This window comes from Amaranthus tricolor, chromosome 3 (assembly GCF_026212465.1).
Source record: "Amaranthus tricolor cultivar Red isolate AtriRed21 chromosome 3, ASM2621246v1, whole genome shotgun sequence".
Lineage (NCBI taxonomy): Eukaryota > Viridiplantae > Streptophyta > Magnoliopsida > Caryophyllales > Amaranthaceae > Amaranthus > Amaranthus tricolor.
The window spans coordinates 8,228,319-8,256,251 of record NC_080049.1 but is presented as its reverse complement, the minus strand read 5'-3'; the positions used below and the strand labels follow the sequence as shown (position 1 = coordinate 8,256,251).

The 27,933-nt window shown below is 32.9% G+C and overlaps 1 long non-coding RNA gene and 1 other non-coding gene across 2 annotated transcripts; one reads left to right on the top strand and one right to left on the bottom strand.

Moving 5' to 3' along the window:
• Nucleotides 1-4,811: 4,811 nt before the first annotated feature.
• LOC130809433 (uncharacterized) lies at nucleotides 4,812-6,440 on the bottom strand. Its single transcript, XR_009040809.1, has 2 exons — nucleotides 6,133-6,440; nucleotides 4,812-5,881 (listed from the first exon to the last, which is right to left on the bottom strand). It is a non-coding gene; the product is annotated as an uncharacterized LOC130809433 (long non-coding RNA).
• A 9,271-nt stretch (nucleotides 6,441-15,711) lies between these two features.
• On the top strand, nucleotides 15,712-15,827 carry LOC130809540 (U5 spliceosomal RNA). The gene has a single exon (XR_009040843.1). It is a non-coding gene; the product is annotated as a U5 spliceosomal RNA (small nuclear RNA).
• Nucleotides 15,828-27,933: the final 12,106 nt, after the last annotated feature.

Below are 27,933 nucleotides of genomic sequence, written 5' to 3'. Positions count from 1 at the left end.
AACTAATAATAAAAGAAACGAGAGAAGAAAGAGGGCAGAACACCAAAAGGTAATCTAAAAGGACATCATATATATATATATATATATATATATATATATATAAGAGTAGCATTAGTTCAATTGGAAATTTATCATCAAATTATGCATCAATTGATATTGATTCATATTTGTGTTTTTTTTTTCTGCTCCATATACATACCACTTAGGGCTATGAATATTAATTTCTTAAATAATAAAAGTAGTTTTTGATTTTCGCTCTATCATGGATCAGCTTCATGAGATTTAAAGGATATATGTTAAAATAAAGCAATATAAATTCAATATGGATGAAATATTTGTTGTTTATGGTATTATTGACAAATCACCCCATACATAAAAAGATGTTGAATGTTCTCTTAAACATAAAACGAAGGATATGAATCTCACTAAATCAGCTATCCATCTCCTTAAAGAATTGGGTATCCGGACAACTTAACTCTAATCCAAAGGATATGGTGAACATAGTTGAACATGGTAATTAAGGAAATGCATCCACAAGTGTTAAAAAAGGGTAAACATAAAAATTTTCCAATGGAAAGTCCACAAAGAAATCCGACAATGAGAGTTGAGAATTTTAAAAGCCTGAACACCACAAGAAAGACTGCTATGTTTACAAAAATAAGATGAAAGGTTTGTCTTCTTCAAGCCAAAAGCATCAAAACAAAGGCACTCCAAACACAAACTGATTTGGTGAATCCAATTTGGATTTAAAACTAAAATGACTCATGCTTGAATGTTGTGCAGGATAATTCATCTTGGTGGATCAATTCAGGGGAAGCCTGTGCCTGTCATGTGTGCCATGCTAAAAATTTGTTCAAGGTTTTTAATAACATCGAAGTGTTTCTTCACATACTTTTAGGCGAGTATTTCTTCACAAAAGTAGATTAACGCATCAACTCAGCAATTTGTTGGTGTTGCTCATAAGCCTCTCTCATATGTAATCATGCGCAAAGCAATCACCGGCGGTCATACGTTGAGGGTCTTATTGCGGTAGTATTGTTGACAAGTCGAACGCATAGCATATAATTAAAATTTGTGAAAAAAATTATGACTAATATTTTATTATTAGGGGAATGATATAGTACATTTGTTAAATATTTAGACGATAAATTATTTTTATTACTATTATTGATATCAATCAAATTGACCGTTGATATATACCTGAACTTTTGTTTCCACCGAATTTTTTTGGTTATTATAATCAATTAATGGGGGATCTTATTCCAATCAAATACCAAAAAAAAAAAAGAAAACATTATTTTAATTAGATTCTCCAAATTAATATGACAAATTTACGGCCAAAATTGGAAGTTCTTTTTGAAAGTGATAGAAGTGAAGGTCCCAATGATAAGTTTAGAATATATTCATTAACTGATATATTAATTTTTTAACTCAAACTCAAATATTCCAATCCCAAAACACATCCTCAATTTCACGATTGATATTTGAACAAATGTGGGTTTTAGTTTTCAAAATTTTCTTTGGATGTTGATAGGGAAATAATCTAAAATAATATATATATATATATATATATATATATATATATATATATATATATATATATATATATATATATATATATATATTTGAGGGCATTTATTAAACCATTTCAGGGTAAGATTTTTTTTTCAGTATTCCTAAATTTAAAAAAATAAATACAATAATATAGAATTTTATGTAGCAATTAATTTGAGACACAGAGAATAAAAATTTAGTGGCACAACTAAAAAATTTTAGAAGTTAAAAAAGAGTATATATTCGTTTAACTCACTCCTCTATACCAGAATCCCAACACTTATATATATATGTGCATCGAGAAATCTCTTCGTTACAATCAGCTGATCAATAAACATAAAAAAGGGAAAAAAAAAAAAAAAAAAAAAACACCCAAAATAAGTAATATCAGCTGAATTTGAAGTAACCATGAACCCATTTTCATTCTACCCTAATCAACACAACAACCACAGTTATGATAATCATCATCACATGGGTGTAGGCCATCATCAACCCCATGACAGCCACCTCATGGCCCCATTTTCTGGCCATGTTGGTGGTCATGGTTATGTTCATCATGTTCCTGGGATGGTACATGGTCATGCTTCTGGAATGGGACATCATCAGAGTCACATGCACCATGGTGATCATCATTCTGGATTTGGTGGATATAAGATAAAGAAACATGGCATGTCATCTCACAAACACCATGGTCATGGCTATGGCCATGGCCATCATGGTTATAACAGTAACAGTGACAGTGACAGCGATTAAAATTGTAAGTTTTCTTCCATAATACATTTGTTTGTTTTTGTTATTTATAAGGTTTGTTAATTAATTACTCCCGTCTATTGAAAAAAGTATGCAAAAGTAAAATAGATTTTATTTAGAGAAGTTCCACGTGATAGCATTTAACTTTTATGAATCATAAGTGGTAGCATTTTTATAAAATTTTTCCTTATGATAGCATTCAGTTTATGTCTTATCTAATTGCCGTAGCATTTTCTGTTAAATTCTTGTCAATTTCCATTTAATTTATCATTTTAACGTTTCTACCTTTATTAAGTGTTAGTTGTTGTCTTTATAATTTGCCCCAAACCATTTTTATGCTCTCAAATGTTTAATTTATCGTTTAATACATTAACGCTTTCAAATATTGTAAGTTGTAACAAAATTTTTACAACATTTAAGGGCATTGATAAATTAAACGATGAATTAAACGTCAAAAAAGTAATTAAACATTTAAAAGCATAAAAATAGTTTAGGGAAAGATATAAAGACAACAACCAACACTTAATAAGGGTAGAAACGTCAAAATAGTAAATTAAACGGAAATTGCTAAAAATTTAACGGAAAATACTATAGTAGTTAAATAGTGCATAAACTGAATGTTACCACGTGGTAAAATCCTATAAAAATACTACCACTCGCGTTTAATAAAAGTTTGATACTATCCTGTGGAATTTCCTGTTAATTTATAATGAAAAACTCCAAAACCTTTGTTGTAGCTAACAAACGTTTTAAGGTCTCCACTTGTTGTTAATTAATTCTATTATTCAATACAATAATATTTTCAGCATTTAAAAGAATCTAATTATACATTTTTATAGAAACAACAAATAAATTAAAACCACAAACGAGTAAACAACTCTCTAATGTATCGTTTTATACATAAAACTGGATTAAGTTTATAATAAGCTTGATTTATTTATCAATATTAATTAAAAGTAGGAAAAGTTGAAATCAATCATTCAATTTTTTGCTCGTTCGTTGTGAATAATTCCACTTTTTGATTTGTCCTTAGTTCGCTATAAATATTGCAACCTTTGTTTTATTTTGTTGGCAGCATACCATATTATTACCTATAATTAGTAATTTGGTATCTTGTGAATAAATATATTACAAATGTTAAATTATTAGAAAATAATTCAAAGATGAGATTATTTACAATTGATAGGTGAAAAATTAGACTATTAACGGAAATTTTTCTTTAATAGTATACAAAACCGTTTAGCTAAAAATTTGTTTGCCATTGGTGTTTGTTGATGCAGGATGAGCAAAAAGGGCTAGAGATGTGTGGAATCAAGGTCTCGGGATTGAGGATTGGTGAACACAAAAAAGTTTTAGTTAAGTTAAACTTAAGTTAATGGTGTGTTTAGAAATTTAAATAAAGATGGCATGCAGTATGTGCGCCTGATGATGTACTTTATGTTTGTATTGTACTGTTGTTATTCTAGTCCTTTGTAATTGTGTTGTTACGTTCTAAACTTCCAATGTGAGCTTTGTATTTTTCTTAGAATTTCCTCATTTATGGTCAATTTAATTATTAAAATATACTTTCTATATTTTTAAATAATTTTTGTTGTGATTAATAACTTAATTGGTTTATTGTTAGAGTATATAATAAATTCTGGCGTCTCAATCATCAGATTAAGCTTTTAATTGAGTTAGTTTCTTGACATGGTATCAGAGCCAACGTGACAAAAGGTTACGGGTTCAAATCACAACCACTCCTCATTTAAAGTGGAATATTTAGCGCAAAATATAAGGAAGGTCTGTGCTGTATCCACACTTTTAGCCCATGGACTCTCGTGCGAGAGAGCGTGTTAGAGCATATAACATATCTTTGAGCCTCAATTAAAATTATATTTTCGACGCTTCAGAAAGCATCTAAAAACTTAACGTCACAAATCTTCGACGCTTGATTTTAGATGGTTTTCTTAGTCTAAAAGAGATTTTTTTTCCGACGCTTAAGATTGTCTAAAATATATTTACACACCTTATAAACACAATTTACGTGCTCACTTTTAGACGTTTTAATGCGTTTAAAAATTTTCGACGCTTTTATGCGTTTAAAGTTTTGCGACGGAAAAAAGCGTCTAAAATCTTGATACATGCTATACCCCATTATAAAAGACTAATGAACTAATCAAAAGTTAAAATTAATTAAATAGTTTTAATGTAATCAAGAACTAGCCAAATTAAAAACTTGCACTTCTATATATTTCTTTAATATATCTTGTAAAAGTAATTATATATGCTCAAAATCATTCCATGATATTCGATATCCAAAAATTACATGGTAAAGAAAGAGAATACAAAAACTAAAAATTAGCTAAAATTCACAAGTTTGCGTTGTAGTTGCCAAGTTTCAACCACCAAAGGCAATGTCTTTCCCATTTATCTTTCATTTGCATAAGTAAATCACTTTAAAATCAGCAAATAAATAAACAATTTAAAGAAATATATTAATCACTATCAAAACATCACAAGATCAATAACAAAATCCAAACTTAATTCTCATTTTTTCACAGGCACATGAAGAATATATACAAAACTTAGTGCTGACTATGGCTTATCAATTCTTAATGCTACTTTATACCACAAATATAGCAAGTTCTCTTCATAACTTCTGCTCACCTTAAAATTTCCCATGTAATTAATAAAGTTTGTTTGATTCCTCCCTTTAATGCTCAGAAGAGTACCTGAGTACTCCATACAAAAATATTACAACAAATTTAAATCATTTCTACTTCTAATACGAAATAAGCCAAGTCTCAACTTCTAAACTTGTACATACTTCCTACTTCTATATACACCTCTTAATAAAAAAAATTACACAAAAATAAAATTGACTTTATATAAGTTCAACTTTTTGTAGGTAGCCATCAATAATACAAATTCTTGCCGGTAGTCGTTTAGTTCCCAGCCTTTCATTCAATGAAAACAGGGGATTTTGTTCAATCACATTAAGTTCTCATGCCTCATGAACTGAGACTTTGCTTTCACTTCAGAAGCTATACGAACAAGGCGGTAATTTTTGCCAAGAGAGATAATAGTTGCTTTAACTTCGAGTATAGGCTGCGAAACAAAAGAAATAGTTTCAACTTCACCAACAAAAAATTGCCTACTACTTCACGACGAGGTGAGAAACACGGCAACTTAGTCATTGCTCACCTGCTAGCATATTCCCATCATTAAAGATCCATTTGAAAAACTAAAAAATTAGCCTTATATGAATTTTCCCACTAGAAAATGTTCAACTAGAACTTATATAGGTAATGTGCAGTTAATGTTCAAATAGAACTTGAGGCACAGTCCTAAAGATGCTGCAGTGCTTTACATCCACAATTGACTCTTACTCATTTACCCAAAGCATCCCCCAATTGCACAACTCGAAAGCTTAATAAAGGCGAGTTAAAAACGGGAATTCCTAAAGTGGAAAGAGAAAAAAAAAAAAAAGATGGATAGAAAACCATTCTCTGTGCAAAAAGATGTAGAATTGAATCAGAAAAATTTACCAGATGAAGAAGGCAAATAGAAGTGGCGTCTCTGCATGTCACCAACACTGATTGAATTAAATACAACACATAAGTGGGAAATAGAAAGCGATAATAAAGTACAACAACATTATAGCCAAATTGAACCTTATCAACGGATAATAAAAGCCTTAATTCAACCCAAATTACGAATAATAAAAAAACCAAAAATAAAATAACAAAAAAAAAAAAAAGAAATAGCAAAGAAGGTGAAGAACATCACACGAATGGCAACAAAATCACAAGTTAAATCTCAAATTCAATAAAAAATTTTCCTCACATTATGTCAAAGAAAATGGCTGATAAGTGAGAATGGAGAACATCAATTGTAGAAAACCTCAAATTTCAAATTCAATACAAATATTTTAAGGTTTTTGTTTTCTGAGACAAACAGCAACCAAACAGCCGGCAGCCGGAAAGGCGGCTCACTACCGAGGGCAAGGGATTGGGCAGGCGGAAGTGGCGGCAGACGGCAGTGGCAGACGAAGACAGGATTGTGGAGGCGGTAGTTTTAGGGTTTTATCTTAGAGAGAGAGTACATAATAGTACGAAGAGAATTCTAATGTTCTAAAGGAGAAAAAACGTGTGTTTCATTCTACCTAGAATTCCTTTTTTTTTTTTAAATTTTTATTTTCCTTTTGATTGAATTAGGGTGGGCATTTTAGACGCTTTTTTAGCTTTATTTTCGACACTTCCAAGCGTTAAAAATAAAATGTCAAAAAACTTCGTGTTTTTTTTAGATAGTTGCTTCTAAAAACTCCTTATTTTTTTGTTGTGCAATGCAATTCTGAAATATGAACCTGCCATCAGCACTTTGAAACATGATTGTGGCTAGTTTTGTAGTGGAATTAGAGAACTCTAGTAGTATAAGTGTATCGTATACTTATTCAAGGGGAGCAATCAAGGGCGAATTTAGGTTTTAGAGTCTCAAGGGATACCAATAGATACCAATAAATGGACAAAAGTTTAAGAGAATTTTGCGGCAATGTCGACAGTTTTTTGTTTGTAAAATGAAGAACTAAATTCTTTTTATTTTAGTAAAATGACATATAAAAGCACCATAATCTCAAGTTAAAGTCAAAATAATATTAAAGTGATCAATTAACGTCATTCTCATCTCTAATGATGGCTACGCTCAAAAAAATTTCAATGAAAAATTTTAACAAATATAACACCTTTTGAGGACTATATGAATGTCATGGAGGCTATAATGAGTTTTACAAAATAATACAACAAATAAGTGGGCAATATAAATAAGAAGTTAAAATAGAGTAATAGCATGTAGAAATTTAAGGATGAGAATTAAAAAATAAAACTGTTACTATTGCCCAAAAAGAAAACACAAATTCTTACTTGAGACCGTCTTTTGCAAAGACGTCTTAAGTTTGGGCTGACCCAATTTTGAATTTTAAAAAAAGAAAAATTAATTAAACTTTCTAAACACGCGCATATAGTTGGGTATATAATTATCTGTGTTTGGGGTTATAATATTACATAGTTGGGTATATAATGGTTTTGTTTATGGGGTTATAATATTATGTGTTTGGGGTTATTGTATTATATATTTTGGTATATAATAATCTGTGTTTAGAGTTATAACATTATATAATTGGGTAGATAATGATTTGTGTTTAGAATTATAATAGTATATATTTGGGTATATATGGTCTGTATTTGGGGTTATTGTATTATGTATTTGGGGATTTTCAAAATTATGTAGTTAGCTATATAATGATCTATATTTTAGGTATAATATTTTTATAACACCAAATATATTTTGTTATAACCCCAAATATATGTTGTTATAACCCCATATATATTATATTATAACCTCAAATATATATTATTACAACTCTAAATAGATTATGTTATAACCCCAAATATATTATGTTATAATCACAAATACATGATGTTATAAACCCATATATATTATGTTATAACCTCAAATATATATATTGTTATAGTAAAAAATATATTATGTTATAACCCCAAATAAATTATGTTATAACCCTCAAATATATGTTGGAATAACAAGAAATATATTATGTTATAACCCCAAATAAATGTTGTTATTACCCTAAATATATTATGTGATTTTTCACATTTCACTTAACACGCTCGCGTTTGTTTTTTGATTTTAGCAACAGTTTTATTAAAAATTAACATAAATTAGATTTGCACTGGATTTTTGAGAGTCGTCTTTACAAAAGACAGCCTCTTAAGAAAGCGCCTGAAAAGAAAATGATGCAATATCAATGAGATAAATAAGAGGGACAAGGAAAATAACAAACTATATCTCATGGGTTATTATGTGAGAATATAATGGGTTTTATGTGAGGAGATAACGCTCACTTGTTTTATGTCTAGATAATATTGTCCAAATCTCATTCTATTCTACTTTTTTTATCATCAAGGATATCTCCACCAATCAAACAATATGTAAAACCCTGTAATTTATCGGGTATAAAAAGATAATATAATAAAATAAAATAAATATATATTATTAAATTATATTATTTTACATAGATAATTATAAGAAATAAAGTAAGTTAAATTTTAACGGTAACGAGTTTTATCACGTACAATGTTATCGCATGGTGTTTCTTTTCGGTTTTAACAATATCATGCAATATCATGATTAATTAATCAATTAATTGAAAAAAAAAATTAGGGGATATGAGGGGGTGGCCGGTTGTGGAGCATGGGAGGAGTCTTGTAACTCCTCTCATAATTGTGTATTATGGCACAATTATGATCATTGCCTTAAGTGCCTATTAATCCTTAAGCCCCTTTGATTTCATCACCATTTTAAACTTCAAGTAAACACAAAAAAAAATTCAGAAATTTTTTCTCCCTTTTTGCTCTTGGTTTCGGCACGCTCAAAAGAAATTTTTTTTTTCTTGTTGTTTCATCCAATATTTTGATCAAAGGGTAAGTTTAATTGAATTGTTAATTATAGATTTTATATACAAGATTTCTAAAATGAATTATATTTTATGTATGATGATATCCTATGACTTATAGGAGGATTAAGTATTTTTTTCTTTTATATATGAAAATTTTCTCTAATAATCCTTTAATAAACTTTAATTTGTTAAAAGGATTAAGAAAAGAACTCCTTAAATCAATATTCTTTAACAAAATTTAAATTTATTGTAAGAATTAAGAATTTAAGTTTATATTGAGATTTAAATAAATTTCTTTTATGGTCTATATTTCTCTAACAAAGTTTCAATTTGTTAGATGAAATTTAAATGTTATAGATCAAGTAATGTAGTTATCCAAGAGTTTATAAATCCTTTAGCAAAATTTGATTTGTTTGAAGGATTGTGCTTATATATATATATATATATATATATATATATATATATATATATATATATATATATATATATATATATATATATATATATATATATATATATATATATATATATATATATATATATATATATATATATATATATATGTCTTGATTTAAAAAGGTGAATTGGTTTTATGATTCTCTACAAAATTTTAATTTGTTAAGAGAATTAAGTATTTAATTCAATCATTATAATTTATGAAATTTTAAGTTTCTTGAAGGATTTTTGTGGATGGACATGTTTCTTTTTATTTGATGACTTATATGCTTTGATGATGTGGTTTTGTGTATTAATATATGTGTGGAAATGTCAAGTGGTTGTGTGATAGAAAGATTGGTCTTGTTGTTTTATCTTAGTAGTCGAGAATGTTGTCTTGTTAGATTTATGTTGGTCATGAGATTTAAAGGGTTAATAATTTGAATAATGTATATATAAAATAATAATAATAATAATAATAATAATAATAATAATAATAATAATAAAAAGAATATATATATATATATATATTCCGGGCAGCAGCAGTTTCTGCCTCGGTGATGGTGCCGACCCGGAAATGCTAGTCGTGTTCCGTTGTTGTTTATTGTACCGATGCGTTAAAAACTCGTTAAACGCTTAAAATAATTAAAAAATAGTAATTGTATGTTAGAAATTATGAAATTTGGTACCCAAGGTAATTGACGCGTTCCGAACGCAAGGACGAGTCGGATTTTCCATTTGAATTTTCTAAACTGTCCGAATCGACCATTTAAGTTTCTGGTTACAATTTAAAGTTTGGAACTATTGGGAATTTGATGAAAACATTTAAAATTATCAAGTCCTAGTAATATTTTAGTAGTATGGAGTGGATTAAAGGTGTAAACACATTCTAATACGTGATCGTTTTGTGTGTGTGTGTGTTATTTAGGACCTCGATTCATAAGAGGGTGAAATTTCTATCGTGATTAAACATCGTTTGGTTGCAGCGCTTAAAGGTACGCGCTTAGACCATACTGTTTATGTGGTTGTGCAAGTAGTGTTGTTTCATTCCTAATCGAGACATTGTAAATCACATAAGGATTAGACACTTCAAATAATTTGAAAGAAATTAATTGGAAATTGAGAATTTATGTGTTGTCACTCAAAGGGGTTGACGTTTGGTTGGATTATGTTACCCAAAGGGGTTAACGTATTGGTTTGGATTATTACAATTATTGTTCCCATGGCAGTTTTGGATCATTACGATCACCATGGGGGTATGCATACTTTAGCCTTTGACGACCCGAACAGGACGGGCAATGTCTTAGGTCGGTGGTTGCCTTAGGATTAGCTCTCCCAAGTGTATTCCTCCAAAAGATTTGAATTTATACTTGAACGACCCGAACAGGACGGGCAACGTTACAAGTTGGGATTAACCAATAATGAATGTATTAGAGCCTATGCATGCTAGGATAAACACATTGCTTGTTTTCAACCTGGTTAATATTTGTATGAAGTCTCTGATGTGTATTGGATTGTTTCTTTGGAACCTACTACGTGTTGTCATACGACGACTAGTAGGTTGATTGCAGGTGGGGACTGGAGTGAGGTCTCGACTTTGAACCTGTAATCATCAAGACTATGTTTTTACCTTTTTGTATTGGATTATGAGTAGAAAGAAACTCCGAACTTATGTAACAAGAGATAGTGTTGTTTTCTTTTCGCTTTCGCTTATTTCAATTAGTTTGTCTAGAGGCCTTTGGGCTCTCGAGTTGTACGTAAGAGCTTCCGCTGACTTATTTTCTTTCACGCTGGTACTGTTTTCTGTTTTAGTTATATTTCTTTATCGACGGAACGTTGACGATCCTAGAGAAGACTTTTCTCTAGAGTCCAAAGAGTGAACCGGAATCTGTATTTTCATATGGATTTTCGGGTCACTTAAACCGGGCCGTTACACTATAATAAGTGGCAACACTACTCAAGGAGTTCATAATTGCTCCTTGTTCTCATTTGTTGTCTATTCGGCCATCCCTTCCAAATGTACCTCCTCTACTTGGCACCATCGTCTTGGTCATCCATCTACAAAATTGCTTAATTTTTCTAATTTTCTTGATCTTTCTCCTAGTAATTTACCAATTAAACAATTTTTAGTGATAATGGTGGTGAATATGTTAAGTTACAACCTCATTTTTCATCATGTGGCATTACTCATTTAACCTCTCCTCTTCATACACCGAAGCATAACGGGTATGCTGAACGTAGACATCATCATATATATTATTGAAACTAGTCTAACTCTACTCTCTTATTCAAAATTACCACTTAAGTTTTGGCCTTTAGCTTTCATTACTGTTACATATCTCATTAATCGATTATCAACTCCTACTCTTCAAAATAAATCTCCCTTTTATTAACTTTTTCAAATTCAACCAAATTATTAGGTTGATCTATGGCTCCGTCCTTATAATAATCATAATTTACAACCCAAATCTCTTGCTTGTATTTTTGTTGGTTATTCCTAAACTCAAAGTGCTTATAATTGTCTCGATCCTCTTACTGAAAAAACACATACCTTTTGTCATGTTAAATTTTTTGAACATGAATATCCCTATACTTCACTCACAAATAGGGATGGCATTGAGTATTGAACTTGGCCCGAATCCGTAGATCCATAATCGTTTTTGCGGGTTTGGGTCCTAAAATATTAGGCCTGACGGATCCGGGTCGGATCTGTATTCATTTGTATTTCACGGGTCTTGGTCCGGATCTCAAAAAAAATGTCCAGATCCGGACCCGTGAATTCGGAGGATCCGTTTTCTTTTTATAAACCCTAAATATTACTTGGCTATATACCCAAAGCCCAGTTGCTGTCCCACTTAAAACCCTTCCCTAATACTAATTCCCTTCCCAAATTCCCCAATATCCCCTAATGGCATCGTAAGCCGCTCAGCTCGTACATAACTGATGATACCTTATATAAAGCACTGGAATGACGATGTTTTGGTATGTCCTTTATGTGGATACTATTTTTTTTCTTGAGCATCTTTTACAGATAGCCTTTTTGCAAGTTTATTTTAGTCCTCCAAAACAATGTTGCATGTTTAAGGATTTTTTGCCAAGTACTACATACTTTTTAAATTGCAATTGGTGAAGTAGTTATAAAATAAATTATGTAAACTTATATATGTATTATTATCATTAATCTATGAATATCGCAATCTCAATACGATCCAAAATTACTCTAAATGCAAAAAATAAGCCAGACCCATTTTGGACCCGCATCCGATTTTGGATCCGCAATATCCACAGATTCGGATATGGATCTGAAAATCTAGACCTGCGGATCCAAGTCCGAATCTGGATCTTGAACATGAAAACGAATCTGAATCCAGGTCAGCCTACACCCGATCTAGATAGACCCATTGCCATCCCTGCTCACAAACAATTCAACAATTCCTTGTGTACCATTTGATATTAATTCTTGGATTCCCTTTTCTTTGTCCCAATCATTCAAAAATTAAACTCAATTGATCCTATATGTCCTGCCTCATCTTCACAGATTGTAAGATATCGTCCATGCATTTGAATGTATAGTAGCCGCAATCAACGGTATTATTAGCTTGTCGAAAGCACTAAGAGAAAAATAGATGTTAGTGCCAAAAAAGCTTAAAAACCCATAAAATCGCAACTTAGCACGTAATTTCTAGCATATGACTATTATTTTTAATTCTAAACACTTCAACGCAATAACATATACCAAATAGTGTGGTGTGCCAAGTTTCGTGCAAAACAAACCAAGTTTGAGCTACTTTATGCGCGAAAGTCCAAAAAAAGCTTAAAAACCCATAAAATCGCAACTTAGCACGTAATTTCTAGCATATGACTATTATTTTCAATTCTAAAACTTCAACGCAATAATATATACCAAATAGTGTTGTGTGCCAAGTCTCTTGCAAAACAAACCAAGTTTGAGCTACTTTATGCGCGAAAGTGCCAGAAAAGCTTAAAAACCTATAAAACCCATAGTATCGCAACTTTGCACGTAATTTCTAGCATATGACTATTATTTTCAAATCTAACCACTTCAACACAATAATATATACTAAATAGTGTTGTGTGCCAAGTTTCGTAACCCTCATATTTGTTGAAATCATCACGAGGACTAGAGCTGTTCAAAACAAACCCGACCCGAAAATCCGACCCGGAATCGAAAATTATCTGACCCGAAAAAATGTAAGTTTTTAAGGTTTTCCGAACCGCAATTACACGAACCGATACTTCACTCGAACCGTTTGATAACCGAAAAGGGCAAAATCGAACTCAAACTGCAACCGAATTTTATAACCGACATATAAACCTTAACCGATGTTACCCGAACTGAACAGTGATCGATCCGAATCAAATCCGACCCGAATTATGCACGTAACCGAATGTAACATGACTAAAACCGATTAAAATCGATCAGTTTTTAAACCAACTGATACAAACCCGAATCGATTATTAATCGAACTGTTTTTAACCCGAACTGATACAAACCCGAACCGATTGTAAATCGAACTGTTATAAATCCTAATCAAATTTTCACCTAAATTTAGCAAATTAAGTCCAATTTCAGTTTTCTAATAATACGGAAAAAGGAAGAACACAAGTTCTATATATATACATATATATATATATATATATATATATATATATATATATATATATATATATATATATATATATATATATATACATACATATATATATATATATACATACATATATATATATATATACATATATATATATATATATATATATATATATAAACACAGTTATTGGAGTAATTGAATTCATGGCTAAAGCAATAAAAAATAATTATATACTAATTCAATCTTGAATGTATTCTATATATGTACACACTTTCAAAGCTAAATATTAAAAAACTAAAGCTAAGAAGGACAAAACTTTCAAAGCTATGAACAAAACGTTCACAGGAGGGTCAAGACACCACGGTGGGCCTTGGTGGTAGTGCAGACAGCCGTAGCTGCTGGTGGTGGTGAACGAAAAGGCAGCAGCTGCTGCTGTTTTGTAGGCGGGTGTAGCGGGGCTCGAAGCACATATATCTAAAATCAAGAAATATTCAATAATTCAAGTATTCAAGATAAACAAATACATTAACAAACACATTAACAATAACAAAGATTCAATCACTCAAAAAACATAAACAAAAAAAAATCAAGAAACAATATTCTATTAAAAATTCAAGAATCAAAATTAACAATAAAGATTAGAACAACAAGATTAAGAATTTAAGATTAAGATTAAGATTACAATTAAGAGTGAAAATACCTAAAAAAATCAAAAATTTGATTTTTACGGTTTTTGTAAAGAGTAGAAGAGGAATACAGTACAGTCGACCCTCGACTTTCGACCAAGTGAGGCGTGAGCAGCAGCAAGCAGGAGCAGCGCCAGACTGTAGTGTCAGAGCCACCGGCGGCAGGCAGTGACGGTGAGGAAAGCAGAATTAGATTAGCTTGCGGCAGGCAGCAGTCTTTTTTTTGGGAAAGCAGGAAACTTGCGGGAAGGAAGATTTAGATTAGCTTAGAAGTTAGAAAGCAGAATTAGAAATGTGAAGTATTGTTAGGCTTAGTTTTTTTCTTTTTTTTTTCTTTTTCTTTATTTTTTTTACTCTTATGTCAATATTAATGAAGGGCTAAGATTGAAACCATTTTGAAATCAATGGTTAAAATCCAAAATCCATGTGACATTTATAGTTGTATGTAATTGGTTATTGAAAGTTTTTAAAGATAGAAGAGGTGGACATTATCAAAACCATTCATTCATCCACATTACACATTATCAATGGCTTAAATTTAATTAATGGTAAATACTATTTTAATGAATATTTTCTTAAAAAAGCTAATTAGCAATAAAATTGAATAAGAATTATTTATAATTATGAGGTTATTAAATAACTTATATATTATGTAAACATAATTAAATAAAATTTTAATTCGTTATTAGTGGTTTAATTTCGTTGAATTCATAATAATTGACAACTTGCAAGTTACAATTAAATCTTTAATATACTTTAATATACTATCGATTAAGTATCTATGTAAGACAATAAGTCTATGATAGTTTAATAGATTGTTTTGATTAGTTTTGTTCATTCAACTTGATCAAACTTACAATATTCAATCTCACTTACAATTTAACGACATAGCTTCAAGTCTATATTAGACAAGTTCCAATTAAATCTTTATTAAACGATCGATTAAGTATCTAATTGATTAATATTAATTAATATATAGACTAATACTATATTTCTAATAGTTTATTTAGTTAATTTTAGGTTTCATTATACTTAAAAAACTTCAAAACTATGTAAGACTGTAAGTCTATAATAATCTAATCGATTGTTTTGATAAGTTTCATTCACTCAACTTGATTAAACTTACAATATACAATATTAAACTTACATCGGCTATGAAAGATACTAATAAAAGAAAAATCCTTTAAATCACTTCCACATATCTCATATTAACTTACGCAGCCACGCCGTGAGCACAAACCGAACTATTCTTTCGCCTTTTACTAAAGAATACCATGTGCTCGCTGCATTAAGTGGCATACGTTTATTTTTGGAGGAAGCCTTTAATTAAGGTTAAATGGGTCAAATGACCTGAAATATATGAATTTAATGACCTAAAAAAAAAAGCAGGTTAAATGGGTCATTAGCAGGTTGACCCGATCTGCTACAGATCAGGTCGGGGTTTCAATTTTTGACCCATTTCATTAAATGGGTCAGGTTCAGGTCAAGGGTTTATTGACCCATTTATATATGACCCAAACCTGAAAATGACCCAACCCGACCTGTTTGACACCCCTATCTGCTATATCTGATAAAAAAATCGTTAATTATTTTTTGTAAGTAAATGAGCATACATCAATTAAAAACCTGACTATTAACTTATTTCGATATTGACCCGATCAATAGTTATCCGTAACCGATAACTACTCGAAAAATAAAGCTCGAACCCGATCTATACCCGAAAAAACCGAACCAATTAGTAATCGATGACAACCCGAGACCGATTGACACTCGACACGAACTTCAACCGACACCGAACTGATGCAAACCCGATAGCTTGAATAACCGATCTCCAACCGAACCGTGACTAACCGACTCGACCCGAGTGTGACCCGTTGTAACACACAGCCGAAAAATAACCGATCCGAAATGCAACCGAACCGAATAACACCCGTCCGAAACCGACCCGATCAACCGAATGAACACCTCTAACGAGGACCAAAAGCTAACCACTTAACAATTTCTGATACACTCTTGAGTTCTTCATTTATTACTCGATTATGAAACCAATCAATAAACGTCTTATTATGCAACTGCATCAATCCCCTATCCCCTTTACAAGGATATTTTGCGCGCAATATATCTAAATGCTCACTCAAAAAAGAATGGACTTCAGGAATATGATGCAACACATATAAGTGTGCTTGTAGAAGACTATCTCGAGGAGGTGTGATCGATTTGGAGCCAATTGTTCCTTTTCCCTCAAGCCTTCCTTCATGTCGAGAGGTGGGAAGTCCAATAGGCTTTGGCATGGCTAAATACTCAGCTATAAAGTTACTAATCTCATCGCTCACAGTGCCTTGAATCATACTCCCCTCGGGTTGTGCTGGATTCCTCACCTTGTTTTGTAAAACACCCATGTGTCTTTCAAAAGAATAACACCACCTTAAAAAAATTGGACCCAAAAGCTTGATCTCACGAACGAGATGGACAATAAGATGAACCATTATGTCAAAGAAAGAAGGTGGAAAATACATCTCAAACTTGCATAAAGTTACAATCACGTCGACTTGAAGAGCATCAAGTTTAAAGGGATCAAGAACTTTACTACAAATTGTGTTGAAGAACAAACATAGCTCGGTAATAGCATATCTCACATGTTTTGGCAGTATTCCACGGATTGCAATTGATAAGAACACTTGCATCATTACATGGCATTCGTGAGATTTCATGATTCCCAACTTCAGCTCACCATTTAGGGTCACAAATCTCTTCATGTTGGATGAGTACCCAGACGGAACCTTAATGCGATACAAAGACTCACTAAATGTCCGCTTCTCTGCTTTGGACAATGTGTAGCAAGCTGGAGGCAATTAAACTTTGTCATTACTCATCTTCTTCTTACCGCCCTTTCCCTTGTTACTGCCACAAACTTCATCAGCTCTATTTCTTTTCTTACTCACCTTAACATGTGCCAACAACTCCGAACGAAGACCCTTACATTCAAACCAATCTCGCATGACCCTAACATCCTTTGTCTTACCCGGAATGTTCATGAGAGTCCCGAGTATGGCATCGCATACATTTTTCTCTATATGCATAACGTCAAGACAATGCCTAACCGGTAGATCTCTCCAATATGGAAGCTTCCAAAAGATTGATTCTTTTTTCAATAATCGGTCTTCACCCCCTTGCACTTGTCCTGTTTTACCAAATACAATCTCAACTCCCTTAACCTGTTCATAAACCTCATAACCGGTCAATGGTTGACGAGCTACACGGTCCTCAACCTCCCCGTTGAACATCTTATTCTTCTTACAATATTGGTGATCTCGTGGGAGGAACTTTCGATGGTGCATGAATACATGTTTGCACTTAGGAATCCACGTGGATTCCATGTCATCGATACATAATGGGCATGCTTTCTTCCCTTTGTTCTTATACCCCGATAAGTTTCCATATGCCAGAAAATCATTAACGGTGCATAAAAGCATTGCACGCAAGGTGAACTCCTCATTAGCATATGCATCAAACACGGAAACGCCTTCATCCCACATCTTTCTCAAATCCTCAACGAGAGGTGCAAGATACACATCTATGTCATTGCTAGGTTGTTTAGAACCCGAGATAAGAAGCGAAAGCATAATGTACTTACGCTTCATACACAACCAAGGTGGCAAACTATAGATCACTAACAGTACCAGCCAAGTACTATGTTGAGAACTAAGATTGCCGAATGGGTCCATCCGTACACAGTCCGAGCCTTAAATTACAAACCTCATCCCCAAAAGTCTTATGCAACCTATCAATACTCTTTCACTCCGGAGAATCAGATGGATGTGTGAGCAAGTGACCTTTCTTCACCCTATCTGCATGCCACCTCAAATTTAACGCATCTTTCTTTATAGAAAAAAAAGCGCTTGAATCTAGGTATTATTGGAAGATACCACAATACCTTAGCCGGGGGCCCTTTAGCATCCCGAACCCCTTTACGCTTGTAGCGCGATAACCCACACCTAGTTTACTCTTCTAAGTTCTTGTTTTCATTCCGATACAATACACAATCATTCGGACAAGCATGAATCTTCTGGTATTCTAAGCCAAAAGGACATATGAGCTTTTTGGCATAATATGTCGACTTTGGAAGTTCATTTCTCTCAGGAAGCATCTCACTTAACGCTTCTAATAACATTGTGAAACTAGCATCACTCCAATTGAACTTTGACTTAATGTTGAAAATTGTCAACACTGCTGTTAGTTTGGTGAACTTTGTACATCCAGAGTACAAAGGCTTTTGAGAAGCCTCTGTCAACAAGTCAAAAACACGAGGACGTTTTCCTAACTCATTCTCGACTCCCTCCATCATCTCATCAACACGATCCACATCCTCATCGACTCTTCATCTCTCCCATACCCATCAACATGATCTACTACATCCTCATTGACATCAGCCACATTATTGACGTTCTCAACAACACTTTTCTCTTTGTAAACTCCCTCCTCACCGTGCCAAACCCAAACATGATATTGAGGCCTAAACCCACGTCGAAGTATGTGCTCCCTAAGGATATCAACACTATCTACCTTTGATACATTGCCACAAGTGACACATGAGCAATAAAAACAAACTCCCCCTGTCCTGACTTGATGTTCAACCGCAATACTACAAAATTCTAATACGCCATCAATAAATTCTGACGATTCAATGTTTCCATACATCCAAGAACAATCTTTTGTCATCCTAATTAGTGTGATTAATTAATTCAAAACAAATTAATACACAACTTTTAACATATATAATTAAACCAAATTAACCCTATTTAACCCTATATAACCTTTTTATTATTTAAAGTAATAAAATTCTTTATATTTAAATTACAAAACATATATAACCAAAAAAAAAACCATTTTCTTTAATCAAATACACATAAATCAAAATAATAAGAAACTAATAATATACAACTACATACATAAGTAAATTATTCACATTCAAATATACAACTACATATATACATAAGTAAATTACTCACATTCAAATATTCAAGTACATACATAAGTAAATTATTCACATTGTAGACTCAATTAGGAACGGGAACAGCAACAAGAGGGGGGGGGGTGAATTGTTGTTGTTACTAATTCAAGCGTTCTTGCCCTGTTTTTTCGGAATTGAATTAAGATAAATAAAGCTTGAACTTAGAGCAAAATAATAAAAGAGACAAACAAATTTTTACGTGGAAACCTTCTGGGCCTAAACAGAAGGAAAAACCACGACTCCTCGGGATTTCTAAATACTCCACTATTTTTAAGGCAATTAGTTACAATTACAATAAACACCTTACTTCACTCGAAGCGAATCAACTAGGCCAACTCTTCTCTCTCAAATTGCTTTACTCAAAGCAACAACCTTAGCTTCACTAAAAGCTAAACTCCTCAATAACTTCACTCAAGGCTATCTAATTCCCCCTTAGACTCACCCGAGTCTAATTACAAGTTCTCTCAAAAACCCTTACAAAAAGGATAAGAATCTTAAAAATAAAATCAATGAGTTGCTCAAGAAAATTTTATGAGTTAATTGGCAATTTTCAAAACAAAATATTTCTTGTGGATTTCCAAAAATAATCACATGAAAATAACAAGGTTCAGGCGTTTGATGCTTTAGGTACAGCCGAATTCACTAGCTATTTATAAAAAAAATAAAATCACTAAGAAAATGGAATAATCCAATCCATTATTCCTCAAAAAGATCATGAGAGTAATGTGGATTAATCACACAGACGGTTATTTCCACAAGACTTTATTAAATCAAGCATACGGTTAAAACAACAATAACCGCTGTTCCTATTTACTAAAAATAGGTTCTGTTCCCTTTAAGCAACAGTTTCTTTTAACAGCAGTTCCTTTTCCAGTAATAACTGCTGGAACTTTTATGCTATTTATAGAAACGGTTATACTTACTAAAATTAGGAATGGTTACAAGCTAACTCATTATAGGAACGATAACCTATTTTCTAAGATAAAGACCGGTTCTAAAATAATAGCAAAGACTTTTTCCACAACAGCTATTCCTATATTTAGCAAATCCAATATTTACTAAATATAGATCCTAAAATAAAGGATTTTTATTTAAAAACTCATACATAAAGTATTTTTAGAAAACATTTTGCCAATTAATTATAATAATTAATAAATGCAATAAATTAATTTAATTAACACATTAACTAAAAAATAAAAATCAGAATTTATTAGTTAACGTTGGCTGACTTTAGTTTGGGAACAGTGCGCTGTCTCTGAATTCCAGTTTTGCTAGAACATCCAACTTGGGAATAGTAGACCTGCTGTCTCCATTTTACATCCCAAGCGATATACTTCTTCTAACATCTTTCGGATCCTTTTGACACGTACATTTCCATGAACTAAGCCATAGGTACTATCAACGATCATAATCACGACCGGATATCGACCTGCACACAATCTCTAAAAAACATACTTGTTTAAATAAAGTGTAGTCATCATCAAAACTCAAGTGGTCCAACAACATTCAAATATAAAATACATACCTTGGTAATGAGATATGATAATTTTGTTTCTACAATAAGATTATGTAACCTACAATGTTCAACAAAATCAAAATTAGTATAAATAAAGACTAAATCCTTATTAAAACACAATGAAGCTATTCTTGAAGAACTTAAACAAAGATTGAAAAATTTATACCTAGAAGAAGAACAAGCTTAGCCCTAATGTCGTGGCTTTTTGAAGGAAAAACAACAATGGTAGGTTGAATAATTTAAAAAAAGATGGAGAAGAAAATTCGTGCAATGGGTGGTTATACTAATTTACTTATGTATATAACACAGTAAATTAGCATGAATGAAATTGAAGAACACAGTAGAGATTTTTGAAGAATAGAACACAGTAGCTGCAGTCGTGGGTTGTTTTTGAAGAACTTGAAGAACTTGAAGAGATTTTTGCAGAGATTTTCGTGGGTTTTTGCAGAGATTTTTGAAAACTTAAAAAAATGGAGGAACTTGAAGAAAAAGACAGTAGGTAGTCGTGGGTTTTAGGAATACAACAGTTTATATGAGGGTTTAACCAAATGAACGTTAAAACGCGGGTTTTTAATTTTTTGGGAAGGATTATTTGCTGCGGGCAGGACAAAAACCGCAGCATATGATGTGAAAATAGCTTATATGCTGCGGGCAAGCGTAAAACCGCAGCATTTGAGTGTTTTTTTTTCTAATTCTTTTTCTTATTTATTTCTGCGTATGTAAAAACCGCAGCAAATAATCAACTACAGATACGTTTTTTTCCACTAGTGTCCTCTAAATACTCTCTTAAATAATTCCGATCTTTCTTTAATTAACCCATCAAATTCGACAACCCCAACTTAAAATGAGTTAATTATGCCAGTTATACTTCCACTTCATTTAACTTCATCAAAGTTGCCTACCATCCTGCCTCAATCATATCCACCAAATAAAGAACAAACTTTATGTCCACAACTACTAAAAACTATTTTAATCCCTATTTATCAATTTATAACAATTAATTATCATTTATAATAATTAGATTGAAAAAATATTAATATTTCATTTACATTGTCATTTATAATATTTAAATTATAAATTAATTATACTATTTACAAAGGCCCGTTTTCGGCCCTTATTAAGCCTTTTTATAGCCCGCTTCATTTTAATTATAGTAAAGCCCGTTTTTGGCCCGGCCCTTACAAAGCCCTTCTAGAAATGGGCCGAAAAAGAGCTCAAAATGGGGTCCGACTCATTGAGCACCCCTAGTCATAACGTTAGAAGGGACGAGAAAAGTGGAAGTCATGTTTGTTCGCAGTAGTAACTGCGAACAATAATGTTTTGTTTCTTTCCGTCCCTTCTAACGTTATGACATTGTCTCCTTTTGTTCGCAGTTATTAAGTACAAACAAACAATTTTGACTTTTTGGACCAATTTTTTTTTGTTTGCAGTTATTAACTACAAACATACCTAACCTTAGGCTCGGACATAAAAACACTTATTTTGGAATTAAATTTACACAAAACTCAATTTTTTTTTTATTTTTTAGTTAAAATTACTTAATTATTTCAAATTTTCCTTAATATTTGCCATTTACCAAGAAAAGAGCATTAAATGGGGCAGTTTCCTTTTCAGCATTTTTGGGCTCCGATTTTTTCTTATTTTTGGGCCCAAAGCTTAATTTTGGACTTTTTCAAGTACGAGGCCCCCTCCTAACACAAATATCTAATTTTTAAAATGGGATCCTGGGCGGTAGCCCTTTAGGCCTACCTTTAGGGTCGGTCCTGCTCTCACCTCAAAATAATCCATCTCCATCTCAAGATTTGGTTAATCCCAATATTACCTTTAGAGATGTTCAACGGGCCGAGTTGGGGCGAGTCACGTCAAATGTTAAACAGGGCGGGGTGGGTCAAAGCGCGTTTAAGTCCGACCCACTTTGACCCGATTTTTAAAAGTTCATAAAATAGTTTTTTTATTATACTTTATGGCTCGTTAGATTGACCCACTTATGTATATAATAATATCATTTAAAAATATAAAAAAAAGTGGCAAAGTTTTTTCGCAATTAATTCTTACAATTATCCAACCCCATCCGTCCTGACTTTTTACACCAACGCTCTTAAATGACCCGCCCCATTATTGACTGACCCGCTAATGACCCGTTAAAATGTGAGCCGCCCCGTTGAACACCTCTAAACTTACCTCTTTAACTCCACAAAATACTCCATCAAACATGCCTAGTCAATTTATCCCACCCAACAGTTTTTTGAATGCTCCAGATCAAACTATCTTCACCACTCTTTCCCCTTCATTACCTCCTCGGACAACAAAGCCTAATAGTAAGTATTTTAACTCTAATTTTCTCCTTCACACTGCTATACAATCACCAATTTCAAAATCTCATAACATTCTTTCTTCTCTTAAACACCCTTATTGGTGTCAAGTCATGACCGATAAATTTTCTGCCCTTACTCAAAATGACACTTGATCTCTAGTTCCATCTAGAAATGGTTGTTGGTTGTAAATGAGTTTTTCGTGTCAAATACAAAGTTGATGGTTCCCTTGATCGTCTAAAGGCTCGACTTGTTGCTAAAGGTTTTAATCAGCGTCTCGATATACATTATGTAGAAACTTTTAGTCTTGTTGTCAAACCTGCTACTATTCGTCTATTACTTTCTCTTTGTTGTTTCTCATGGTTGGTCTCTTCGATAATTGGATATCAACAATACTTTCCTTCAAGGCACCCTCTCTAAAGAGGTATATATGGCTCAACCACCAGGTTTCATTCATCCCTCTTATCCAAATGATGTGTGTAAACTCAATAAAGCCATTTATGGTTTAAAACAAGCAAGTAGAGCTTGGTACGATGAACTTTGTCAAGATCTTTTGTCACAAGGTTTTAAACCTACAATTTCTGACCTATCTCTATTTCATTTTTCCTCCACTAAAGGTCTCATTTATCTTATTGTTTACGTGGATGACATTATTATTTATTGGGGATGATACATCCAGCTCAACAAATCCACCACAAGCCGGTTGAAGTTTGTTACAATTCAGTTACTAAGTTGTCAGCTCAGACACCTCTTTTTATTCCAACAAAGTGTATATATACACTAGTTAGCCTTTTTCATATATAGATAGATAAATAAACAGATATACAATGATTATGTAATAAAAACATTGACTCTCCCTTCTCTGTATCTTCCTCACATTACATTTCAATGGCAGAATGAATAATCAAGTATGAATTCTAGTTTTCATCATGGTATCAGAGCCTACTGATTATTACTCGCTTTTCAGACACATCCACAGACATTTTCTGATGAGATTTTAGCGGTTTCTTGCTGTTTTTCTTTGAGGTTTCTTGATTGATTTTTCGCCTTTGAATTCTGCTTTTGATCTTCATCTCATCCAGCAATATCTGTTTGTTGCTTCACCATCTTCTGAGGTATAATCTTCTTTAATCTCTTCACATCCTGTAATTCTTTGCAATCCTTAATCAATTTCGTTTACGCTCTATGTGTGTGATATTTTGCCTTCATTTCTTGATCAATCACATTCATTTGATTTTCTTTGATTTTCATTCACCTAATTTCGATCATCTACTTTCATCTATTTTTCAATAAATTCCATATTTTCTTGAATATTGTCTTCAATCCTATCATCATGACTGATAATACCTCAACAAAATTATCTCTCAATTCTAATCCAACTAGCATATACTACATTTGTCCATCTGAAAATAGCACAAATCCTTTGAGTTCCATCAAGTTTGCTGGTAATGGCTTCATTGATTGGAAGCGTTCTGTATTTATTACTCTTTCTGCTAGAAACAAACTCGGGTTCCTTAATGGAGATTATCCTGAATCTGAACCTAACACATCTGAACATGTTGCTTGGATTAGATGTAATGATTTGATAATATCTTGGCTTCTTTATTCTTTAGACACACAAATAGCCAAATCTGTGCTTTATTTCAAAACTGCTTATGAGATTTGGATTGATCTTGAAGAAAGGTTTGGCTATACCTCTGGAGCACAATTATATGACCTTGAACAACAACTATATGAATTACATCAAGGTTTACAGTCCATTTCTGAGTGTTACACTAAGCTCAAAGTCCTATGGGATGAACTAAACTTAACATTTCCTCTACCTACTTGCACCTGTAACTAGTGCACATGTAACCTCACTCAGAAGATTTTCAAAGCTCAACAAGATCAGAGACTTATCCAATTTCTGATGAAAGTCAATGAGCACTTTACTCATGTTAGGAGTAGCATCCTGATGCAACGGCCTCTTCCACCTGTCTCTCATGCTACAGACTTCTTGCACAAGAAGAGAAGCATAAAGAAATCACAAATCAATCAGCATCTTCAACTGATCATATGGCATTCAATGCTCAGAGGTCTTTCTCTCTCAGGTCATATTCAGTCAACAGAACTTCTAATGGCAATAATTAACAGAAATTCAATGGTAGTTCTGGTTCTAATCAAAGGTATAATTCTGGCATTTCTGACAACCAATAGAGATATAGCAACAAGAGACCAAGTTCTTCTTACTACTGTACACATTGCAAGATTATTGGCCATAGTAATTCAAGGCGTTTCGAATTACATGGCTATCCCCCTAGTTTTAAAGATTTCAAAAACAAAAATGTTACCGCTCTAGCTCAACAGTCTCCTGACTTACATGATCCTTCTGACAATGCTAAAACTGCCACCATTCCTATGGAAGAATACAAATATCTCTTACAATGCATGCACAAGCAGAAATCACCACACACTCAGTCTACTTCGTCCGACACTCTCCACTCAGCTCAAGCTCATTTAGTAGGTAAGATATACCTGTTGTCTTGTATGAAGTCCTCTTGGATTTTGGATAGTGGTGCAACAAACCAGTTTTGCTCAGATCTCAATTTTTTTGATGAATGGCAATCTGTTGATGGTAATGAAAATTTTATCACCATACCTAATGGTACTAAAATACCAGTCAAACATGTTGACACTGTGAATTTATCTGATAAACTTAAGCTTCTTAATGTGCTTCATGTACCAGACTTTGAGTTTAATCTCATATCTGTACACAAGTTGTCTACTGATCTTGATTGCACAATCACCTTTTCTGGTAACAAGTGTTTTCTTCAAGCTCAGAAGTTGAGAGAGCCAACACTTCTTCTTGGTAGGCTGAAAGGTGGTCTTTATCACATTGAGGATTCTTTTTGTTACAAAGAGGCTCAATCACCAGCTCAATCTCATATCTCAAGCAAATGTTTGAATGCTACCACAGAAGCACAGTTATGGCATCTCAGACTTGGTCATCTTCCCTTTAATCAAGTGAAGTTTCTTTTCCCTCATCAACTGAAAATAGAAGACATCTTCTGTAAGGTTTTTCCTCTTGTTAAACAGACTAGGTTACTTTTTGAAAGTAGTTCAATAAAGAGCTTGAAGCCCTTTCAGTTGATACATGTAGATTTGTGGGGTCCCTACAATATTAAGACTCATAATGGTTTTAATCAGTTTATTACAATTGTGGATGATTACACTAGGCATGTATGGATTACATTGATCAAATACAAATCTGATGTGATTTCAGTTTTGAAGAATTTAATTCATTATGTTGAAACACAATTTTCATCTGCTGTTATGTGTTTAAGAAGTGATAATGCTAGAGAAATTAAGGAAGGTGAAATGAAGCTGTTCTTACTTGCTAAAGGTATTATACATCAGACAAGTTGTCCAGAAACTCCACAACAAAATGGAGTAGTTGAGAGAAAACATAGGCATTTACTAGAAACTGAAAGAGCACTACATTTTCAAGCTAAGTTGCCATCTAGGTTCTGGGGGAATCTGTGTTATGTGCTGCTCATGTAATCAATAGAATGCCACTCAAAAGTATAAATCAAAGTTTACCTTATAAGAGGTTATTTGGACAGAAACCTTACTTACAACATCTCAAATGCTATGGTTGTCTTTGCTTTGCCTCCACATTATCCAATAACAGAACCAAGTTTGATGCAAGGGCCAGACCATGTGCCTTCCTTGGTTATCCACCACATCAGAAGGCTTACAAAGTCCTTGATCTTCTCACCAACAAAATTCATATTTCCAGGGATGTTGTGTTCCATGAGCAACATTTCCCATTCCATCACCATACCTCAACATCTGAACTTGCCTTCATACCCTTCCATGATGTCTTCTTGCCTAATACTACTCCTCATCCATCTGGCATACCAGATGATGAACCAGACATTTTTCAAAACCTTGGTACTTCTCCAGACAATAATCAACCTTCTCCATCTCCTGATCTGTCAAATGATTCTCCTGAAATACCTACTCTTTCTACCATTTCATCTTCTGAGATTAGGCAATCTACCAGAATCCATAAACCTCCTTCATATCTCAGTGACTATCTATATCCAACCATATCTTCTTCCGACTTCAAATGCAACGCAGTTGAATATTCTAGCTTACCTCAGAAACATCAAGCTTTGTTAGCTCATAGTTCACAGATTCCAGAGCCTACATCTTTCTTGGAGGCAGCTTCTGTTCAAAATTGGGTCAAAGTAATGGAGCAGGAACTACAGGCTTTTACAGATAATGAGACTTGGGATGTTGTACCCTTACCAACACACAAGAAACCCATTGGTTGCAAATGGGTATATAAGCTCAAGCTCAAATCTGATGGAAGCATAGAGAGGTTTAAAGCTAGGCTAGTGGCAAAGGGGTTTACACAAAAATATGGTGTTGACTTTGAAGAAACCTTCTCACCTGTCATTAAAATGTCTACCATCAGATGTTTACTAGCCTTAGCAGCACAGAAGGATTGGGATTTACATCAATTAGATGTAAACAATGCTTTTCTTCATGGAGACCTACATGAGGAGGTTTACATGAAGATGCCTGAAGAAGTTCCAAATCCAAATGGTTATGTTT